At 38.0% G+C, this 24,897-nt stretch overlaps 1 protein-coding gene and 1 non-coding gene across 2 annotated transcripts in view; both read left to right on the forward strand.

Moving 5' to 3' along the window:
• Positions 1 to 24,897, forward strand: part of NXPH1 (neurexophilin 1) — a 433,900-nt gene that overhangs the window by 80,733 nt on the left and 328,270 nt on the right. The window contains exons 12-13 of the mRNA XM_049093635.1: positions 8,663 to 8,805; positions 17,773 to 17,879. The gene's annotated coding sequence lies outside the window, so the exon portion shown is untranslated. The remainder of the gene's footprint in view (positions 1 to 8,662; positions 8,806 to 17,772; positions 17,880 to 24,897) is intronic.
• On the forward strand, positions 10,885 to 11,081 carry LOC112675157 (U2 spliceosomal RNA). The gene has a single exon (XR_003145787.1). It is a non-coding gene; the product is annotated as a U2 spliceosomal RNA (small nuclear RNA).

A 24,897-nucleotide genomic window follows, 5' to 3' on the forward strand; every position in this document is an offset into this window, starting at 1 on the left:
TAAAAATGCACGACCAATTCATGTAATATCTTGGCACATATCCTAACATGTTATAACCTGTCATGCCCATTTTTGTGTGTTCTTAGCTCAGAGAAACATTTTTAATTTTTTGAATAAAAAATTAAAGAATATTGAGACACATGAAAATTATATGAAATTCATGTATTAGTGTCCATAAAACACAGCTATACTCAGTAATTTAAGTACTGTCTGTGATGCTTTCCATTATAATGACAGCATTGAGTAGTTGTGACAGAGACTATATAGCCCTCAAAATCTAGCTATTTATTATCTGGCTTTTTACAGAAAAATTTGCTGACCCCTGTCCTAACATATGTAAATATTTGAGTAATATTTTTATCACTCAGTTCATCTTAACCATCTAATTGGATAGCAAATGTAGTATGTGCTAAACTCAAGTCAGTATTTTCTTGTAGTACGAACTACTGCCGTTCAGTGTAAGAGCAGTAACACAAACATATATAAGAAATGGACTTACCTACATCAACTGTAATATTACATATCTCTGGAAACTATTAGTCAGAGTGTTCCCTAGACTATATGGGAACAGAGGGCTGTCCCTGTTAAGGCATCTATATTCAGGCATACCATTTAATCAGATCTGTATTTAAAGTCCTGGTGCTGCGACACAAATATGAATGAAGAAACTCCTACTTTCTAGGAGCTCCTGATCAAACAGGAAGTCTGTATTTTCATTCCCCATGCAACTCAACAAGATAATTATTTTTGCTATTTTAGAGGTAAGGCAATAGAAATGCAGAGAGATCAGGTGATTTGTCTGACCCTGAAACACTGGGAATTCCTGTATTTCTTCTGGATTCAGGTTAGTATAGTACTGAAAGATAAGATATACTTTTACAAATAGCATACTGCTGAGAAAGTACATAAGATATACTTTTACAAATAGCATACTGCTGAGAAAGTACATGGGAAAAAGGGAGAACTTAAAGATGGTCCAGACCCAGCAGCAGAAATCTGTCAGGAAAGTCCATGCTAGAATGAATTCCCAGCCCATGTTGTTTCTTTCAACATCTAACAGATTCCTATATATGTTTCAGGTTTAACATGGTTGAGGGTCAAGCATAAGGGACAATGGGAGTGGGAGGGCATCATAGTGGAGTCCATCCTTTAGCAAAATATTTCAATGGATCACAGACACCATACCAACTTCCCCATTAAAAAAAAGTCTCAAAATAGACTTGGTGGGGCCCTGTAAAGTGTAATAATACAAGGAAGAACAGCTTGGGTGCTGAGAGAAGCTCTGAAGTTTGACCTTTCTCAGATGTGGATGTGATGACCCATTTCCATTCCAGGTGGAGAATAAATTCAGGTAAAGATACCTGCTGCTGTCCTGTGGAGCCCACATGTGGCCTTAAAATGAGTGTGCTGCCAGAGCTCAGAGAAGCCAGGTTTATGCGTGCAATGATAGTCGCTTCCCTGGATCCAACTGGAAAGGCAAATCAAACGACTAAGGGTTAGACTATAGACTTTGCCAATGTTAAAAAGAAATGGCTCCTCCCTCTGGCCTCAGCTATATATATGAAATCACACACACACACACACACACACACACACACACACACACACACTTTTTCTTTTCCTGAACAATTTGAGGGTTAGGTTCAGGCTTGCAGGATTCATGATACTTCCTCTTTCAGCTTGTGTCTTCTAAGAAATAGACATTTCATTGACATAACGAATATTATTTTCATACTCGAGACATCTAACACTAATGTAACACTATGATCTAAAATATTGTCAATAGGGATCCCTGGGTGGCGCAGCGGTTTGGCGCCTGCCTTTGGCCCAGGGCGCGATCCTGGAGACCCAGGATCGAATCCCACATCGGGCTCCCGGTGCATGGAGCCTGCTTCTCCCTCTACCTGTGTCTCTGCCTCCCTCTCTCTCTCTCTGTAACTATCATAAATAAATAAAAATTTAAAAAAAAAAAAAAATATTGTCAATATCTATAATTTTACAATTGTCCCAATAATGTTTTCATAGGTTAAATTTCTTAAAAAATTTAAAGTCAGGATTTAGTCAGGATTGTTCATTGCATTTACTTAATCTGCTTCTTTAGGGTCTTTCTAGGACAGTTCCCTGGAGCTTTTTTGACATTTTTGAAAAGTCAAGGTCAGTTACTTTGTAGATAATCCTTTAATTGGGATTTGTCTGACTGGTTTATTATCATTCAGGTGAAACTTTTTAAACTCTTTTTTTCTTTTGCAGGAATACTACAGACTTGATGTTGTACCCTTCTCAGCACTTCTAATTAGGAGACACATTAAGTCATTTTGTCTTTCATTTGTGCTAACTTTGATTATTTGATTAAGGTGAAGTCCATTGGGTTTTCCTACTACCAAACATAACTTTTCCTCTTTTTTTTTTTTTTTAAAGATTTTATTTATTTATTTGTGAGAGACACAGAGAGGCAGAGACATAGGCAGAGGGAGAAGCAGGGAACCAGATGAGGGACTGGATCCCAGGATCCTGGGATCAGGACCTGAGTCGAAGGCGGATGCTCAACGACCGAGCCACCCAGGTGCCCTAGAATCATTTTAATTTGGATTCACACTAACTTAGTCCTGATGTTGAGAACCTGAGGGTTGTGTAACCAGAACAGAGCTCTTTTGAGAAATACAAGAACATATAAGACTGTAACTCTTAAGAGTTGGAAGAGATCTTAAGCATTACCTTTCCATGGACAGTAGGAATCATCTATATAATGTCTTGTATCCATCTATGGAAAGTGTCCATATTTTTGTTTTCTCTGGAATGCCAGTCTACTTCCCAGTTGACATGCCCTATTGCATCTTATTCATCACACACATTCTGCCATCTGGTGGTACGTTACTGAGCCTACAAGAGGAGACCAGACCCACAAAGGCCTTTGATATTTGGAGACCAAAGCAAGACCTGTGCTTTCCAATATTGTCCAATGTCAATGGACAATGCCTAATTAGCCAGTCATTTCTTTGTTAAGAATTGTTCATTTTATTTTATTTATTTTTTAAACATTTTATGTATTTATTTATTCATGAGAGACACAGAGAGAGTCAAAGACTCAGGCAGAGGGAGAAGCAGGCTCCTTGCAGGGAGTCCCATGCGGAACTTGACCCTGGGACCCCAGGATCATGCCCTGAGTCAAAAGCAAGCGCTAAACCGTTAAGCCACCCAGTCATCCCGAATCGTTCATTTTAAACACTTGCAAGTTTCTTGAGGAGAAAAGAAAATGGGAAATAGTTACTGGTCTCTGTGTTGGGACCTGTCATAAATGCTACTAAGTTAAACCTCAAAAAACTCTACAGGGTAGACACTATTATCCTCATTTTATGTATCACAAAACAGAAAGGTAAATAATTCTGTCAGGATCATGCAACTTGTAAGAGCCAAAGTGTTAAACAAATTTAGCTGACTTTGAAGGCTGTGTTCCTTCCTTTCACTACACTGATTCTAAAGTATGTTTATCTGTGTGTGTGTATGAGGAGAGAGAGAGAGAGAGAGAGAGAGAGAGAGAGAGAGAATGCACACAAAGATTTATGTGTAAATCACTGGAGGCCTCCCAAAATGTCAGACTGAAATCAACTGGATTATAGACAATTAGGATATGTTAGAACACAATATAATATATACTTCTTTAGGTAAATGCTGTTCTGATATCAGATTTCCTCATTTCCACAATAAATTTAAGGAAGGCAGTAGGGTCAAGTATTTAAGAGAGCCTTTATTTAATAATCTCGGACCTGACTTTGTTCATGTTTGTTTCTGTCTCCTGAATGTGTGACTCTGGACAAATCAGTAAGCATCCCTAAGAGTTAGTTTTCTTATGTGTAAAATAGTAATGTATATGTAATATTTGGTCTAGGGAGTTGTAAACATTAAGTTAAATAATATATGCAGGGGATCCCTGGGTGGCGCAGCGGTTTGGCGCCTGCCTTTGGCCCAGGGCGCGATCCTGGAGACCCGGGATCAAATCCCACATCGGGCTCCCGGTGCATGGAGCCTGCTTCTCCCTCTGCCTGTGTCTCTGCCTCTCTCTCTCTCTCTCTCTCTCTGTGTGTGTGTGACTATCATAAATAAATAAAAATAAAAAAAATATTTAAAAAAATATATGCAAAGTGCTTGGTTCAGGACCTGATGGAATTTGTGCTCAAAAGCTGATGATTGCCATCACTAATTATGAGAGGAGTGAATGGGAATCCTTTAGGCCAGTAAATATTCCTCATATCTGAAGACATCCCTGATGCATCTTCTTAGAGATTAAGCAGTAAGTTACTCTTGCTTTTTATCCTTGACCCTACTTAACATTTAAATTAAAGTGGTTCTTAGCTAAACAGTTCAGGGCCTTAGTACCTGTTAATCAGACAGCCATCTGTGACTGTGACATGGAGACTATTGATGTTTTCTTTTCTCTTGGTGGACTTGCTGACCAGAGCCCTCAGAGACCACCTGACTTGGGAAGAACAATTGTTTTAATCAGGATTTAACCTGTGACAGTTTTTTTTTTTGAACCTGTGACAGTTTTAAATCATTGAAGGATGAACTCTTTTTTTGTTGACATTTGTAAGGTAGATTTTGATATTCATATTAATGTTGTTGAGGCAAAGAAATATGGAGTATTATCTTCAAATATTCTTAATGTGACTTTTTTGCATAAACATGCGCAATTCTCCCTTGACTTACTGCAAATAGAAATACATGACATTTTAATTAATTTGATATATTTGTTGTCTTTTTATATCTCATCATTTTGCAGTTTGCAATGAATTTGCTTAAAAATATTTGTTATTCATTATATGCCAGGCACTAGGTCACTGTACAAGGTGCAAGGTGTAAGAAAAAAGTTAGTAAATATAAAAATATGTGTTTCAAGCATTATGCCTGGTACAGGCGATATAAAAATTAGTAAGATATCCTCCTTATCCTCAGCGAACTTAAAGTCTAGTCTGTCATTGCAATTTAATGAACTTGGTATTATGAACTACATTTAGTGAGAGAGGAGGAAACAGAAGTTAAGAGAAGTTGAATTAGGGGCGCGTGGGTGGCTCAGTTGGTTAAGTGTCTGACTCTTGATTTCGGCTCAGGTCATGATCTCAGGCTTGTGACATTAAGCCCCGCATTGGGCTGCATGTTGGACCCGGAGCCTGATTAAGATTCCCTCTCTCTGAATGAGTGGGAAATATCAGTGAGGGAGACAGAACATGAAAGACTCCAAACCTGGGAAACGAACAAGGGATAGTGGAAAGGGAGGTGGGCAGGGGGTTCGGGTGACTGGGTGACGGGCACTGAGGGGTGAATTGACGGGATGAGCACTGGGTGTTATGCTATATATTGGCAATTGAACTCCAATAAAAAAATATACACACACACACAAAAGATTCCCTCTCTCTCTCTCTCCCAATACCTCCATACCTTCGCTTGTGTGTGCTCTTTCTCTAAAAAGAGAGAGAGAAAGAGAGAGAAGTTGAGATAACTTGCATATGGTCACAGAGAGTAAGAAGTACAATTGCAATTTAGGTTAATCAAATATTTTTATATTGTTTATTTCCTATATCGGCTCTGGAATTATATATTGTTTTTTTAAAGATTTTATTTATTTATTAGAGAGAGACAGAGAGAGACAGAGACGGAGACAGAGAGCACACAAGCAGGTAGAGGGAGAAGGAGAAGCAGGCTTCCCTCTGAGTGGAAAGCCCAATGTGGGGCTTAATCCTAGGATCCTGGGATCATGACCTGAGCCAAAGGCAGATGCTTAATTGACTGAGCCACCTGGTGTCCCTATATCTCATTTTGTAAAAGGTGTTGATCTGAATAAAAATATGCATTCTTAACTTATTATAGGCTACTTAGAATCGCTATTAGATAACTTTCCATATAATTTAATAATTATACTTCCATTTCCCACTTCTAGCCTCTAGACTATTTCTGTCATACATTTTATTTTATACATATGTTATAAACCCTATAATATATTGCTATTAATTTTGTTTAAATAGCAAATTCTCTTCTAAATTGATAGAAAAATAAGAATAAAAATATATTTATCCATGTAGCTACCTTTTCTAGTAATCTATATTCCTTTTTATAGATCCATATTTCCATTTCATATCTTTCTTGTTTGGCCTGGAGGACTTCCTTTGACATTTCTTATAGTGCACATCTTCTGGTGATAAATTCTTTCAGCTTTTGCATGTCTCAGAAAGACTTTCTTTAGCCTTCATTTTTGGCAAAATATTTTTACAAGGCGTAGAATTCTAGGTTGGCAGATAGTTTTTTCCTCTTTCAGTGTTTTAAAGTTGTTGCTCCATTGTCTTCATGCTTGCTTTGGGATGAGAAATCTACCCTCACCCTTATTTATTAATAATAAGTAAATAAGTAAATAAATAAACAAATAAACACACTGTACCATGCTCTCCTCCCTACCCTGACCCCCTATTCCCAGACTGCTCTTAAGATTTTCTCTTTATCACTGGTTTTGACCAATTTGATTAATGTATCTCGGTAGTTTAATTCCTATTTCTTATTCTTGGAATTTGTTGTGCTTCTTGGATCTGTGAATTTATTGTTTTCATCAGTTTAGAAAAATAATGGCCATCATTTTTTTAAGCATATTTTTGGGTCCACCCCTTCCTTTCAGAAATTTTAATTATAAATGTTAGGGCACTTGAAGTTGGCCCATAGCTCACTGACTGATGCTTTTTCATTTTTTTAAATTCTTTTTTTCTTTCTGAGTTTCATTTTGGATAATTTCTGTTGTTACTTCCTCAAGTTATTTTCTTCTGAAATACCTAATCTTTTGTTATTCATGATTGTTTTATTTTTTTTAAAGATTTATTTATTTATTTATTTATTTATTTATTAGAAACACACACACACAGAGAGAGAGAGAGAGAGAGAGAGAGGGGCAGAGACACAGGCAGAGGAGAAGCAGGCTCCATGCAGGGAGCCTGACATGGGACTCGATCCTGGGTCTCCAGGATCAGGCCCTGAACTGAAGGTGGCGCTAAACCACTGAGCCACCCGGACTGCCCCTTCATGACTGTTTTCATATGCAGTTTGATTGCCCCAGATTTCTGACTTTGGAGAATCTCCCTTTTTAAAAAAATATTTCTTGTCTTTACTTAAACTTTTGGACATATAGAATACAGTCTTAAATAATTATTTTAGTGTCCTTGTCTGTTAATTCTAACATTGGTCTCAATGTGGGTCAGTTTCAATTGATTGATTTATTTCCTCTTTATGGGTTGTATATTTTGGCTTCTTTGTATCTCTGGTAAATTTAGATTAGATGCCAAACATTATGAATTTTATTTTTGGGGGTGCTGAATATTTTTATATTCTTTGAAATCTTTTTGGCCTTTGTTCTAGGATGCAGTTAAGTTACTTGAAAACTGCTTGAATATTTTGTGTCTTGCTTTTATAATTTCATTATGTATAGCCAGAGCATCATTTAGTCTAGGAATAATTATTGATTGCTCATGTCTAATGTAATACTTCCCTGAGTACTTTATCCAAGGTTCCCTGAATGATGTGGTTTGCTCAGCTTTTCAGATCTGTACATTGATATTTTTCACCAAATTTGGGTAATATTCAATTATTATTTCTTCAAATATTTTTATGACCAGTCTCTTTCCTATTCTTGTGATAATCTAATTGTGTGCCTATTAAACATCTTTCTATTGACAGAGGACACTAAGATGCTGTTCATTTTTCAGGATTTAATATTTATTTTTATTCTTCAGTTGGGATGATTTCTACTGACCCATCTTCAAGCTCACTAATTCCTTTGTTTCCATGGTTCAATTTTCTTCTGAACTCATCCAGTGAGTTTTTTTATTTCATATATTTTATTTTCAGTTCTTGAATTTACATTTGATTCTTTTTTATAGTTTTAATGTCTATAGTGATATTCTCTATCTATTCACTCATTCTATTCATCATTTCCTTTAAATCTTTGAATATGTTTATAATAGTACTTTAAGAGTACTTCTCTGATAATATCAGCACCCACATCATTCTGGGGGACTATTTTTATTGAATCTTTTTGTTTTTACTTTAGGTCATACTTTTTTATTTGCATGTGTATCAGTTTTTAAAAATGTATACTGAATATTATGGGTGAGACATAATTTTTGGATTATGATGTTTTCTTTACAGAATTTTAAGTTTTTCTGGTTGACAATTCAAAGTGATCACTTAGATCTTGTAGAGTAGTGGCTCTCAATCAGGAGTAATTTCCCCCTTTTGGCAATGTATATAGAGAGATATTTTTGGTTGTCACAACTTGGAGGTGATAGTGGCATATGGTGGGTAAAGATTAGGAATGCTGCTGAACATTTTACAATTCACAAATAAAGCACCCCATGACAAAGAACAATCTGATCCAATATTTCAATAATGCTGAGGATGAGAAACCCTATTGTAGATGTTTTAGATCTTGTTAGAAAGGATCTTTTACAGTTTTTTTTCTCCCCCTTAGAGCATATCCCTTATTCTAGGGTATAGTCCTTATTTCTAATGTGTGTCTTTCTATAGCCTTAACTAAATGCCCAAAATACTAAGTAAAGTCTCTTTATTCCACTCCGATGGAGTAGAACTCCAGAATTTCCAAGCACTTTATAATCTCTGGTATCTTTTTTAGGAATCATTTTCTAGCAGCTGTTCTCTGGATGGACTCACTGAGTTTCACCCAGCACAAGTACAGTCCAGTGCTTGGCCAAAGTCATGAGGGGCACCTCCATGCAGAGTTCTAGGACCCCACTTTTTGCATCTTTCCCAACTCAGGTACCTTTCTCTTTAAATTTTAGCTTCTTAAGCAACCCTAATTTCCAACTTTGTCTTCTCTAATGAGTCTGCCACTTTCTGAAGTACAGAAAAGGACCTAAATGGAAATATGGGGTCAACATGAAGCTCACCCTACATGTTTCCCTCTGTCAAGGATCAAAGCCCTGTATAATTCATCGCCCAGTGTTTGACAACTATTGCCTTATATATCTTGTACATTTTTATAGTTTGGAATGAAAATATTTCCCATACCAGTCATTTAATCATGGTCAGAGGTAGATATTTCATATTGGAATTTGAATCTCAGCTCTAAATCTTAGGTTTCCTTATCATTCCTTGAGATTAACAAAATATTATTTTAATCAGAAGTAATTCTTTAATAATAGATAAAGATAAAATTGTAGTTGTCTTCTCTAGAAAATACTACAGAGGAACATTTCTGATAGGTCTACCTTCTTATTCCATTCTCCAAGGCCATTTAAACGCTGGCTAATAAGACCGTACAAATGATGCCTTCTCTTCCCCAATGATAATAGCTATATTATACTGTATACATTCTATTTCCAGGGACTGTGCCAGTAGATTTACATACATTTTATTTTACTTTATGTTTACAGAAGCGCTATTTTCCGTGTTTCACTAATAAGGGAACTGAGGTACTTGGAGATTAAATAACTTGCTTAAGTTTTCAGAGCTAGTGAAGTGACAGAGCTGAAACAAAGGCTTAAGTTTGTCTGACTCTAAAGCCTTTAATGTATTATACATTAATCAGTCAGAGCAGGCTAATTGATGTTCCAAACAACGCCAAAATCTTAGTGGCTAAACACAGTCACAATTTATGAAATTTATTCCTAACACATTCCAGCATGGGTTGTTGGAAATGTCTGCCTCACACAGTCCTTCCTTCATGTGGCCCCATCATTCCCTGAGGACTTGGAGTTCTCTGTTCCTCTACTTCATTCCAACTGCCCTTCTACTTTCGTCAGAAGATAAAAAAAGAGAAAGTGGAGGATCAATCTAAAAGCTTTTCAGGCTTCTAAGTGGGGAACATCATTTCTGATCACTTTCAATTGGGTAAGTCAGTTGTAGAATCCATTGCAAGGCCAGGAAATAAAGTCTTGCTGTGTCCTCAGGAAAAAGGAGAATGGATTTTGGTGAATAACTAGATAGTCCTACCATACCACATGAAGCCAGATTATCCCCTACATTGTTTTTTGGGAAGCATTTATACACTTTGCTCTAAATGCAGGGTTTTTTTGTTTTTGTTTTTGTTTTTGTTTTTAATATGTGGGATTTAAGAAGCAAAACAAATGAACATAGGGGGGAAAAGAGAGGCAAACCAAGAAACAGACTCTTAACTGTAGAGAACAAACTGATAGTCACTGGAGGGCGGAAGTGGTGGTGGTAGGGATTGGGGATGGAGATTGGTTAAACGGGTGATGGGTAATGAGGTCACTTGTGATGAGCACTGGTTGTTGTATGTAAGTGATGAATCACTAAATTCTACATCTGAAACTAATATTGTACTGTATTTTGAGTAGCTGGAATTTAAATAAGAACTTGAGAGAAAAATAAAATACAACACTTGTATCTTTAAATACATAAATAAATAAGTAAATAAATACACACAGTTTTTCTAGGCTGGGACTTGTTTTAGTATCACACATTATCCTTGAGATTAGTGAAATTTAACACAATCATGTCCTGAGATTAGGATCTTCAGTTCTTTTATAATATTGTCCCTCAGAGGGGCAATAATAATCATCAACATCCCCAATTTTAAGCGATACATTTTTATTCTTCATTTTTGACATATTAATCTATGGATGGTATCTACATTATTTTAATTAGGGCACTCTACTCATTTCCCATCATTACCTCCTGTCATGCCATTTAGACCTGGTTGATTGGGGAGTCAATGCCTTGTTTTCTTGGCCTTTCTCTTGTCCATGTATCAGGCTTTTAGAATAGTGTCTTCCAGTAAGAATTGAGTCTATAATCACACAATGGGTGTCAGGAACTTTCTAACTGTCCCGAAAGCAATATCAATGCTAAATTAACAGCCAAAAAATAATCACCAATGCTTCTTAGCCTTTTGGCTAAGATCAAGTATAGTATTTGTTTTTATCAGTTTATGTCTGATATGTCCTCTGTTGCAGGACAATATATTAATGGGTTTATGCAGCAGGGCAATAGAATAGGAGCTTGCTCTGCACACTTTATGCATCAACCTGTCAACCTGGTGTCATGATACTACTAGGGAAGGTGCACTCCCTCAGGGTTAAAAAAAAAAAATCCCAAGTTTGAGGAAGATACTTCCAGAAAGGGCTGTATTGGTTCCTTTGAGAAATGGTGGCAACACCTGGGGCACCCAACAGTTAACTTAGAAAGAGGCAAATCAGAAAAGTACTTTAGAAAGGTTGCTTTGCTTGGCCCACCTTTCTTTTGATTTGAATATATCTATACCATCTGTTTGGTTGGAGTGTTTGAACAGATTCCCTGAATTTCATTCCAACTGCCCTTGCCTTAATCCTGGACCTCCTTATGACAACACATCTAAAATTTCCCTGCCTTTAATGTCTTTCTCCCTTATTCATCCTGCAGAAGATGGCCATTATCTTTTGAAAGTGCAGTTCATATTAGGTCTTATTCTTGCTCAGACACCTTTGGTACCAATGGCACTCTCCATCTCCAAATCACAACCCTACCTTACATCGCTGTTTCTCTGGGTTCTTCCCTCATACATGCTCTGATCTAGTCTGACTGGTGCCCTTTGTGTTCCTAGAACTTGTTCCGTGCTCTCCCACATCCATACTCTTATGAATGGAGTTCCCAGTATCTAGATACCTTCTCATTCTCATTTCTCTTCCTCAAAATCTACCCAGTTTTTAGGACCCAAGTAAAAATCGATCTCTTTTATGAAGTCTGCATCTTTGTTTCTGATTAAATAAATCTTTCTCTTGCTTGCTTGTGTAGCACTTTGTACCAGTTACAGTCTGCTTTGTGTCTCATCTTCTACGTTAGACTACAAGCTCCTGGGAAGTAGGTATTTTGTGAGCCTTCCTATCCACTTCCCACGGTGTCCAGTATCACACCTTGTTCAGCAAAGATGCATAGAAATGCTTATTTGGCAAAAATTAAAAGCAGAATGTGACATCAACTGTATAAAGACCTTTTCCTCAAATTAATCTGGAAACTAAAAATAAACCATCCTCAAGATGGTTAGATAGTGTACTTGAGATAAACTACTAATGTACAACATAAAAGTGCATTTAAATGTTCTTTTTTTTAAATGAAACAATTCCTTCAAACAGCTGATTTTGAAATTTGATGATTACAAATGCATTATAATCATCTGCATTTTTAAAAGATAATCTTAAATGCCCTAATAAGGTAGGAAGGAAGGTTGGAATTATCCCTATAAAACGTATTCTGATTTCCAGTGCCCACAAAGACATCTGAAATGATAGATATGGAGTGTGCCTGGGATGGTGCTCTGTAGGTGGCTTCTGTAGCAATGTCCTGGATACAGATTTGCATCAAGATTGGCTTTGCCCAGGAGAGGCACAACTTTTGTTGGGAAGTACAACTGCTGGTGCAGAGGGGCAATTGGAATGAGTTACATCTGAGAGAGATCCTTCAGAGAGAATGTGTATCTTCATCAAAATTCTAACTGCGTTGGAACTGTCATTCAAAGAGTTAACATCTGTGAAGAATAAAAAATGCCATGGAGAGGTTTCAGGCAAAGCATGGGGAGACTGATAAAATTATCAGTGAATTAAATTCAGACAGATGGCTTTGGAAAGGAATGAAGTACACAAACCTTATGCAGAGTATAATGACTCTCAGCCTGACAGGGGCTTTGTCAACAGGGTAAGCCTTTTTTTTTTTTTTAAAACTGGATTTTAAAGCAGTTGGAAGTCAAATTCTTCTCCTTTTCTGAAGGTGTTATTTAATACTTCAACAACAACAGCAATAGCTTGTAAAACCATCGGACAGGCTCAGATGCTGAAGTTCTGGGTGAAGGTGCGCGGCTCGGGAGAAGGCATGTGGAAGGCATCCCGTGCGCTCATGCTTCTCACTGTCCTCAGATTCACTGCCCACATCGATAGGTCCTTGGCAGTTAAATTATTTCTATAGAACAGAGGTCAATCATTAGCTCTGCTTACAACAGCAGGATAGCGAAGGAAGTCTTCAGTCATTAAACACACACGTACAGGATAAAGACACAAATAGACTGATTTCTGTTTTTAAAAATTTCAGTTCTTACCATTGTTTTTGATCAAATTAAGAAAAATCATTCTTAGAATATCCCATTTTATACTATCATTTTACATTTAGACAAACACAATGAGAAAATAATGTGTTATTTCTCTCTCAGGATTTCTTTTTTCTTGTGGTTTTTATTTTATCTTCACTTACTTGGCTCCAGGGGCCCCCTCTTTCAGGTGACAGGCCCCGGCATATTCACGCTTGGACGCGGATGGCCAGGCTGCTTCTTAGCAATGGACTTTGCCTTTGTTCCAGACCAGATGTTCTGTTTCTCCCTGGTAACAGTTTGCATTGTGGTACCTTATTATACGGTGCTCTCTGGAACTGGTGCCAGGGTAGCCTCCAAATCAGCCAAGAGCAGTGCTGAATCAATGAGACAGCTGGCGGCCTCCCTTGGGAGAGAACGTTTTTACCTTTTTGATTCATGCAGTCTCCGCTAGTTCAGATCCAGGATGCCATGAATGATTTTTCTTAGCGACAGGTGAGAACAAAAAAGCTTTGTAAACCTAATTCAATAGAAGCTGGAGACTCGGTGTGCTATTGATTAAAAGGAGAAGACGATGAAGAGAAAGTGTACACACAGTCCGGTTGCATTTTCCCCATAATCGACTTCTGTGCTGCTTCTGCCTGGGTTGGAGTTGTCAGATTTGCCGGGAGGAAAAGCTTGAAAATCAAGAGTATTGTGTTTATTGACTGAAGGTTAGGATTTAATCATGTCTGTAAGACTGCATGTTATCTACAAAAACAAGAAGATTATTCCTTTTTCATTTTTCAGCTATAAAATTCACCGATCTATTGCTAACTTCACTAAAAATTTGAGGTTACTTTAATGGGCTTGCTCACACCATCCAGGCTTTAATGTTTGGGGTGTGTTTCTTTATTAGGGCTATGGATTTGGGTAAAAAATCATCCACATTTACACTCAAGCAAAGGATTATTACTCAGTAGTTTTCACCCTAGGTCCGACATGTCAGCACACTTCTGAGAGAGCAAGAACACTAGTCCTGGGCTGCCTTGTATCCCACTGTTCTGTAAAAGCACTCCAATTCTTGAGCCATTGTAATCAGAGGACCATTAGATGGGTGGCACAGTACCTGAGAGCTCCAGTCCTGGTGTGGATGAGAGGGAAAAACGTGACAGTAACAGAAGTCAGGGACCCTGCAGTATATCATTCCCATCAATCATGGCAGACATATTGGCAACATGATGGATGACATCCAACCACTGACCTTGGTGGGTCAGCCTTTGTCACATAAGTAACAGAATAAGTCAAAGTAGTGGGTCTACCTACCATCAAATAGGAGCGATAAGCTGTGACTGCAGCAGAGGGAAAACAAACATTAGTGTCAAATGTTGTCTGCATTTCTGAGCCAGGAGGAGCAGATATCTTATTGTTCAGCCATTGAATGGAATTGGATATTTCAGGAAGGGGGGAAAATCAATGTTATCAAGGCATGCATGTACCTTTCTGAGTTTTTCTCTTAACTAAGATATTACTTAAAGAATAGTGAGTCTGTGGAGTAGATATTCTCATAGGGAGAGAACTACTATAACATAGATTTCTTTACTTTAAGCCTGAGTATTGGCTCATATATATGCAGTTCAACATTTAGTTGGTGACAGATGGTTTGGCTTGGGGATAAACATAATTTAGTCTGGGATTTTTGGTGACTGTCCCTTGATGGTCTTAGAATTTGTCCCTCAAACAGTCTCCCACAAGCTTCACAGTTATAAATGACCTATCCCAGATTCCTTCTCTGAGTTTAAATATTACCTGATTGGCCATAGAAAGTAAGGAGAAATTCTCAATAATGAGCAGCAGGACATGTGGACGGCTTGATGTCTACTGAGGATAAAAGAAACAGAGAAAAGATTATGATCCCCTCACTTTTCCTAGGAAAGTGAGGTTAGAATAGATTGAAGCAAGATCAACCCACTTATTTTCCAGATGGCTTTATACCGTATTGTGAGGAATTTGGTCAGCTTCATTGTTGAGAACCATATTCCGAAGCCAGTGAAATCCTGTCTCATCTCTTTTAGAGTCAATATTAAAAATGCCAAGAGACCCAGATATCATGTGCTCATCTCCCCTTCAAAGCCAAAAACTCAGGTTGGCATCCTGAGGAGTCCAGTCAAGGGGAACCAGTCAGGCGATACATTTATATTTAGGTATCACACCTTGTATATTTCCAATCCAGCCAGGTCAAGTTGGTATGCACTTTTCCCCAGACATCTTCTGTGTGCTTACCACTGTGCCAGTCATCAGAAAAGAGGTTAAGGCAAACAAATGAGACATTATTTATCATAGCAGGCTTAATAAGCTTTTGGAACTTCAAGAGGTGGGTACAATCTGAAAATGCATATGAAATCAGGAAGGAGTTAGGAAGAAAAGGAGCAATTTTAGATGCATATTAGCTCAACTAAGGAAAGAAAATCTAGGGGTGTTTCAGAGTCAGCTTTCCTCTTTTGAAATTGGTATTATCAGAGAGGAGGAACCTATCTTTTCACAGATGACCTGATGTATAAGCTATTTGATCCAGAAAGACATTTCTCCTGCTCTTGTGATTGGAGCCAAAATATCTGGATCACTTGTATGGCTGCGTGGACTGGTGTCTAGAGAGAGAAGATAGAGCATAAGTTCTGATGGTATTCTATATGTGTTTCTTTCCTTTCTGGATGAAAGTCAAAGGTGCTGCTATAAACTGAAGACTGAGTTCTCTTGGTAATCTTTCCCAATTCTTCCTGAATGCAGGATTTATAAGACATTGCTCTTTGGGTCTAGGTGTCACTTTGGGATCACATCATGATAACTCTGTGTGTGTGCCGGGAGGGCAAAGTTGCAGAGCAATTACTCAGCTGTGCTGGGGAAAGAAGCAATTACCAGAACACGTTTTAGCCCCGCTTGTCAGAGTGAGTTTCAGTCCGGCACAAGGAAAGCATTAACGGGCAGTGTCCCTTTTCTGAGGCTTAATTTATTTTTTTCTTCCCTTTAATTGTGTGATTTCAGTATTTTAGCCACAATCCCTAGGCTGTAAGAACCTTTAAACAGCTCTTTATTATGAAGCAGGGCATGGGTTTTTGAAGAAGAATGAACAGGGACCTGCATAATTTATAGGAAAACTGCACGAGAGACTTTTTCTTTACAAAGAACATTGGGGTTACATTGGCACAAGCCAAATACCTTTTTAATGAATAGTCAGTAATCAGCAGCAGCTACAGTAAATGCTTGAATTTTTTTCTTTTATGTGCTATGAGTCCATAAATTAAGCATCTGATTCTGATTGCTGTCGTGAATGTGCACGCCTATTGCTACCCACCCCCACTGCTCAGATCCCTGCATCAGCTCATGCTCATTTTAGAGCAGTGTGAAAAATGGAGGGCAAATCTCTTTTAATATGTTCAATTTCCATCTACTTTAAATGCTATAATGGAAAAAAAATGTTGACAATATACTCCACTTTCTTTTTTGGATCTAGATCGCCATTTGGGTTTTAAGAAAACAGTATTATGATCTAGAATGTAAGAAAAAGAGTTTATACTCTTTTTAAAAAATAAACATTCAAGAGCCATTAAAGTAAATTGAATCGCCAAGGTATCTTTTTTTTTTTTTTAAGTCAAAGCTTTATCTAAATTGTAGGTTTCAATTTGCTCATTTCTCTAAGATTTTGCGCATGCTATTTTTATCATTTGGAATGTATCCTTTTTTTTTTTTTCTATTCTCTGCTTCTCAATATTTCTAATTTTAACAAAACCCCAAACAAATGCTTCAGGAAATTATTCTTTTCTAATGTCATCTGCAGCCAATTCTGTTCACTTCTCTCTCAATGGTTCTTTAGCCTCTGTAAAGTTGATGTGAACAGATGGTTATTAATTTATAACCAAGATCCTTTTTAAAAGTTTAAGAACATTTTAAAAAAATCTAAACATGTTTTCTAATCTCAATAATGTTATATTTGGTACTTATGGTTCCAGGCCAAGCAACAAGGTCTATTCATCCCAAAGTATGGATTAAGTACAAATGTTTAAAAAGCAGAATCAGAAAATCTTATTGTAATATTGACTATAGGATAAAATATTAGAGCTTCATATGTACCAGGTACTGTTTTAAGTCCCTCACCAGTACTAATTTCCTTTTCACAATACTCCTGTAAGATAATACCATGGTTTTGCTTATTTTAATAGGTGGAAACTGAGGCACCAAGTATAGGTAACGTCTTAATTTGTGGAGCTAAGTGGTAGAGCACAGTTTAACACAAAATCCTATGATTTTAAGCAGTGTTAATGCTTTTTAAGTTTTTTTTTTTTTACTTTGGTAATTGAAGTATAGAAGAAACAAAGCTTATAAGATAACTTTAGTAAATATATACTCTGGGCCCTGTTAAGTGCTTTTTAGATAATGAGGAAGAAAAAAACTTCGTAAATGTGGTATCTGATAGGTTCCTCAAAGGCCCACTAGGTGGCAGTGTTGTATGCTGCAGCTTTGTGGCTAAATCTGCTTAACCCAGGGGTAGGGTCAGTAGGGGCAAGTCAAAGTGAAAAACGTGTGGAGTGTTTATTATTCAGCTGTCATAACTTGGGGAATGCCTTGTTAATGGTTGTCACTTGTTATCCTTAAATTTTTTTGAGCTTATGTTTTTCCTTTAACTCAGTAAATTACAATATTTTAAGGACAGAGAGCATTGTGTCTTTCCACAGCTCCCACAGTTGGCAAATGAGTCTCTCATGTTCGGAAAATGTGGAAATCTTTCCTGTAGAGTGCAGAAGCTAAACCTCGCCATGGGAGAAACACCTTCCTGATCAAGGTATTTCCTCAGCCAACTAAGATTCTTATCTCAAGTAGCGCTCCAAACATGGTATTCACTCAGTTAGTATTGTTGAATACATGTCTTAAAGCATTTGGAATCCTGATTTTTACATGAGCACGGTGATTTTGTAGTTTAAGTGCGAAAAGTATCCATTGTGTCATTCCATCAGCTGAAGAGAGTGACTTGTGCTGCTCTCTTTGTATTTCACTGTTACTGCCTGAGGAGGAAGCAACATTGAATGGAGGAAGCCCCAAGAGAAGATTTGGGTAGACTGTAAACACTGTGGAGAAGTGAAGTATTTAGCTTTGCACTAGGTAAGCAGAATTTCAGCAAGTCAGGATCAGCAAATTTGTGTGATATTCTAGTATGCCACTTGCCTTCTGCAGCCACTCATTAATTTTCGGAAGCCTGACAGAATGGCTAAAAGGATGATCAATTTCGAGTGTCACTCCTGGAGTGTTTTTAGTCTTATGTAAAAGGAGTTCTTGACAAGTAACCCTGTTAATGCCCTCAAAATGTCTCCTATTATTAAATATTGGGAATAAGCTGAAATAATGAAACTAGCTTTTTTTTTTCTTTCCTAATTTTGGTCACCAGAGTGGTTGGTTTAGGAGATGATAAGATTTGTCTATTACTGACCATTAGGTGGGCTCACCAAAAACAGCAAAACCTTGAGAGAAATGAACACTTTTCAGGAGAACGACTTTTCTTTAATGGATTTGTTTGGAACAAATGGGATATCTCTACTCATTTTCCAAGTGATTGCATAATATTATTACCTAGCAGATAAAATCCTCTATCTCTTCCTCCTCCTCTCTATCCATTTTTATTCTAATATGTTACTTTTATCTAGGGTAGGCAACTGGTGTCCCTGGGGCCCCTGAGTTGCCCCTGAGGGAGTTGTGGGTGGGACTGGTTATGTCTCTCTACTGGAAGGACAGTATTTTTCTCTCCTTGTGTTTGCTTCTCTTTCTCTTCACTCAGATGTTTTTTCCTTTCTTTCCTGGATGTCACATTTTTCTCCTTTTCCATTTGATAACGCCCTCTATCCTTAAATCTTTAGGTCAAATCATAGGCAGTGTTGGCCATTTTGATACCTATTGGCACCTAAAGCATTTGCTAATGTTGGTCTTCTTTCTTTCTTTCTTTCTTTCTTTCTTTCTTTCTTTCTTTCTTTCTTCTTTCTTTCTTTCTTTCTTTTTTTTTTTGTTAATATTGGTCTTAATTCCCTTTATATCCTAATATTTGGTGAACTGATTTTATTTCCAATGTGCTTGGTGAAAAAAGGGGAGAAAGTTACTGCAGAACCCAGATGCAGAATCTCTACTGCAAAGATGTGGAAAATTCTAAGATACAGCCTGAAGGTCAGACAAACATTGCATGGCCCTGTATGTGGAGAGGTAGTGGCAGATGTGAGTGCCTGCCCACAGGGTCTGGGTGGTTAAAGCAAGTAAATGGCATAGACTTCCTAAGAATGGGGAAGAATGGAAGAGCATGCAAACTATTTGGGGGAGGGGGCAGATACTCTTCACCTCTATGGCTTCCTCCCTTAACTATGGGTGTGTGATCTACATGACTTTAACTTGGGGCGATGCTGTATATATATACACAAACACACATATATATAGGAGAAGGAAAAAAAAGGTGTTTGTAGGCCCAGAGTGCCATAGACAGCTTATTTGTAACTCCTGCCATAAAAACTATGAGTTCTAGAGATAGAATATTGTAATTTTATTATACCTGGGAATCTTAATGTTACCACAGCGTTCTGGCAGAATTTTGAGCACAGTTTTCTAGATGAATGTTCATCTACTCAATTAAAACTCTGTAACTCATCAGAATGTGAAATTCTGAACTAAGACTGGAAACAATAAACTGACTAATTAAACAACATCACCTACTGTTAAAATACAAAGTTATTAATTTATAAAGCTAATTGGATTGGAATCCAGGTAAACTAAACTCAAACCAGAGTTACATTCTAATTGTTTCTACTTTAGAAAGTATCAAAGACCACGAGATGATATTTTTATGGTGACAGTTCTTAACAATCCATGTGGGGGTCTTCCATAGAGGCTTTTATTAGAGTAGTGACATTTGAAAGAATTAAGTGTTACAGGCCAACTTTATGGAATTGACTCAGAGTGCATTAGAAAAGGAATTTATAAAGGACTTTTAATAACACAGACTTTATCCCATATATACTAATATCTAATAGTCTCATAATTTTTTAAATTTTGTTTTCTGCAGTGTTGTCTGAAATACAGATTTGACAAACCAAGTTGTTTTCGATACTTTGAAGCAGTTAAGAATTGTTTCCTTTGTCCTAATAGAGCTGTCAGGCTGTTTATAATCATGTTGGCTTTGATGTCTATCAAGAATTGACATAGAAAGAGAAGGTTGGGAGGCCTGTTTGACATGACACTCCCCATAGATGCAAAGTGACTGACTTATCCAAGTGGAAGAGCATGTAGAGACAATGTGACATGAAGTAGAGGACGCTTGGTCTTCTAGTCCGAATGCTCACTGATGTTTGAGCATTGCACTGTGAACACTTCCTCTCAGATGTTTCTCTTCAAGGAGGGCTTCAGGTTGCAGAGACTCTTCCTTTTCTAACCTAAGTTAAATTAACCTCACACAGACCTGTGAGTCATTTCAGTTTTCTTCTTCAGTGAGCTTCATCTAGCTGTTACCCAGCCTCCTGAAACTGTGCAGCCTGCTGAGTTTCTTGGGAATCCCGAGCGCACCCATGTCCCCTGTTCCTTACAGTCCTGTCAGGAAGTGTCAACTGTAGCTTAATCCCCAATACTGAGGATTGTCAGGACGCTGATCCCCACCCACTGAGGGCTCTCAGTGAAAGTAACTCCTCGGAGCGGTGCTAAGTCCTTACACAGGACTCTGGAGGCCTGCCAGTGCCAAGGTTTGTTTCCTGTGGTGGCTGGCTGGGGAATCCTGAAACCACCAGCCTTCTTTCTGGCCACAGCTGTGAGGAGCCAGGCTTTATGGGACATCCCTACTTTCCAGCTCACCACTGCTACTGGCCTTGAGCAGATGCCTCTCAGGGTGGGTCATTTGACCTCCTTGGGCTCTGTCACGCATGCATTCCACCTCTCCTTCGTGTTACTTTCCTGGCTGCCCATTTACGGGTGCAAACAGTGTCTCATTATCAGTTTCCTCTCTTTGTCTTTTGCTAGCCTCATGCCAGGCTATAGTTTGTCAGCAGCCTGTCACCCACAGTTCAAAACCGATGCTCCTGCTCACTTTGCCCACACGCATCTCCTCTTTGTATGCCATTGGATGGAGTCTGTTGTGTGGCACAAAGGAAGACAGGGTTAGGAGAGGCTCTGAACTTGGTCACCTGTCAAACATTATGTCTTTATGAGGCAGTTTCACCCAGGCTTTGCTATTTGTGGTTTTCCCAGGCTTGTGGTTTTCCCCTACATGCCTCTCAGCCTTCTTGCCACTATCACATGCCCACCAGAGAAACTGTGGTAACTATAAAGTGGGATTTTAACTTGCACAACTATAGGACTTGAAAGGTGAAAATCAAGAGCAATACCAAAGCACTGAGTGGGAAGAACAGGCAATTGCAATTCACTTGCCAACCATACACCTCTGTGGGGGAGATGGCAAACTATTGGCCTAGAAGAAGCAATCATAAGGCTCCTTTAAGAGTTTGCACAAGAGAAGAGATAATCTATTCTGTTTTGGATTAAGGCACATTGCTTCTGAAGCTGATTGGTCTTCTCATATGACTATATTTTCTTTTCAAATATTTCATCTCTCTCCTTTTTCTTACTAGATGTAGAAAACTGCTTCCTACCTTAATGGCATTGAATTGAGTAAAGCTGCATTTACTTGACAGTAAAAAGCATGCAACATAGCATGTTGCAAGCCAATATGTGTGTGATGTGCATATATTTCATCCTTGGACTTCTCTTTCTGTGAGCAGTGAGTGAACACACACCCCTTTGCCTGTGCGTGTGTGTGTGCATGCACATGCGCACACACACACACACACACACACACACACTCTATTCCATAACAATCTCTTTGTCATATATGCCTAGATAGGTAATGCCTTATGTAAATAAAGCCTCTAATTAATTTTTATGACCTACACAGGCTTCTGCAATTCTTTTTCTCAGCACCATTGTGTAGAGTTAGCATAATATAAAATTCTTTTAACAATTTTTATTTTTTAATCTGCTATCCTATTTCCAATCTGTAGCACTTTAAAAATAGATTTTTTTCTTTTGAAATCCTTTTTTCCCTCTTAAACTGGAAAATTTTATAATTAGGTGGTGTGATAAAATCAGTAAAATAAAAAAGAATCTCTCAAGATTTTACTTCTTCTGGGCTATCTTTGGACAGCGACTTGCAAGGTGCCTGAGAATGCACGGACTGAGAATTTGTTTGGACTGCACTTTTTTCAGTAATTGAAGTAATAGTTCATGTGTGGACGCAGATTATAAAGTTCTGTAATAGTTCCCATTTGTTCATATTTTTATCCTTGCTGCCAGCATCTGCTTTATTTTCTGACAGCATTTGTAAGTATTCTCTAGAAGGTATATGAGAATTTAACCTTCTCTCTCCCAGAGGACAAGGAAATGCTAACAGATGAGGCTCCAGTGGGGTCTTTTTTGCATCTTCCCATTTTCCCACCAAACCGTGCATTTTTATTTCAGTGTTATGATTCACACAGAGGAAGGACACAATCTCATTTGTATTACCTCAGCCAGGTATGTGCACCAACAGGCATGTGCTTTTTACACGGAGAGGAATTCTCACTGCTCATTGCAGAGACCTTCTTTTTAAAATTTCCTGGTAGTAGGGTTTTTATTACATTTTAGTCTGGAAACACAAGCATTCCTCTGGGTTCCTTTTGTGTGTGTGTGGAGCCAAAGCGAGTCTCTAGAAGTCAGAAGCTGTGTCTTCCCTTTGCTTTGTTATGGGTACATTGTAGAGGTTTCTCGTTACAGATTGTGCACTTTACAGGCCCAACAGACCTTTCCACTTAGTTACAAAATGTGTTTCCAAAGACAAATTAAATCATTTCTACTGAGAGTAGAGATATCTCCCCCACACACACTAGAAAAGATCTAGTTAGCTTATATTAATATCAAAATCCTTCATATTATGGCATGACTTTCTCATTGCGCATCTTCTGAAATGCTGCTCACGTGACTGGGTGTAATCAGGAAGTGGGTGGTATGATTAAATAGCCCTAATAGCACAGCTTGGAGCTAGAAACTTCAGAAAATATGTGGTGGATCCTTTGATATTTCTGTTATTTTAATTAAACAGTTTAATGTGCACATTTCCCCAGAATTTGATGGCCTACTCTCCCCCACCCTAAAACCCACTAAATATTCTATGTTATAAATGCATTGACTTCTCATAATTGGCCAGAATTCTAGATAAATTCTACACCAGTTGTCAGGAGAATGGTTTAGTTAAAGCATCCAAAGAGTGAGGTTGAAGCAAGGTCAAATTAAAGGCAAAGACCTGGTATGGTCATCACCATACATGTCTTAGGTTGGGGTGCCCCCGGAGCAGACCCCCAGTATGGGGATTAGTGTATGGTTTGCTAAAGAATGCTCCCTGGACAAACACAAAGGAGAGACAGAACCAAGGGTGTGATTCCATGTTAAAATCTAGAGGAGACTGTCTTTGGTCTACCCCACAGGGAAATACTTAAGGCAAGAAAACTGGACTTTTCTAATCCTGCATTCCATGAGCCATTAGCTCATACTCTGAGGGTGAAGCAAGCTGACCCAATAGCTTGAGGGCTATGTTCCATAGAAGAATAGTAAGTGTTAACCATTGGAGGTTAAGGCCCATTGCAGCCAGAATAGGCCACAGAAACAGTAAAGGACAATTAGGCAGAGCATGGCACAACCACATGCTATAACTCCTGTGAAAGCTGGTTTGGGCTTCATAGTATCACCTGGATGTTTCTTCAAAGGCAAATTATTTTCCCTTAAGTTAAGCCTGCTCGGATACTAGTCTATTAGCAGGAAACTTGAATGCTAAAAAGGAGAGATATTCTGGAGTTTGCTTCATTCTAATTGCAAGAGCTGATTGTGCACATCTCTTCCTAACTCCTTGTTCAGGGATGCACTGGTAACTTGTAATCAGCTATGGTAGTAGTGTTCCCACACAGAAATTTGAAATTGCTGCAAATCAGGGCTTTAAGGGAGGGTGGGTATGGGGGTGGGTGGCAGGTAGGGATGGAAATCAGTTGTTAAATGATTACCATCATACCACCCTGATGCCAGGCAAAAAGTTAATAGAGAAAAGATATTATTAAAAGTGAACATTTATTTTATTTAACACAGTAAGTAATGTTTACATTAAATAACATTAAATAATGTATGTGAAGAGATTGTGTAATCATGAAGTGCTATTTAAATGTAATTCTTGAAATCAGCTATTACAACATATGAAACATGCAACATTTCTCAACAGTGCAACTAAACTGGCAAAATACTATAAAATAATTGTGAAAAGGTCATTCTTCAGTTTTCTGATACAACTGTTGCTGCTATTAGGCTAGAGTGATCCCAGAAGAGAGTTTAGTTATCACTTTCTTCTTTTATTTCCTTTCCCAATATGCTTGGTTAATTGCATTATGACTCGTCTTATATTTGCTTCTCTCATAGGTAGATAAAAAATGTTTTGTTGGGAGAGGTCACCACATTAATGTGTAATACTCCCTTTTCCAATGGATATTGTGAGGAAAATAGTTCAATAGAAAGAAACCACAACAAAAAAACCCCAAGAATTTCCAGCTTGCCTGAACATTTTGAAGGAATACTCTTCAAACTTTAAAAAAACACTCATCAATGATTTTTTTTTAAGTGCTATGTCACGAAGTCTTGTTAGAAGGATGGGGGTGTTGCTTTAGTTCATTAAGCAACCCCTAAAATGCCATGATCAGTACCCATGTCCTGGGGAATGCAGTGAAGAAAACTGCCCTGAAAAGATTGATTCACACCCCTTCTCCTATTCC

This window comes from Canis lupus, chromosome 14 (assembly GCF_003254725.2).
Source record: "Canis lupus dingo isolate Sandy chromosome 14, ASM325472v2, whole genome shotgun sequence".
Lineage (NCBI taxonomy): Eukaryota > Metazoa > Chordata > Mammalia > Carnivora > Canidae > Canis > Canis lupus.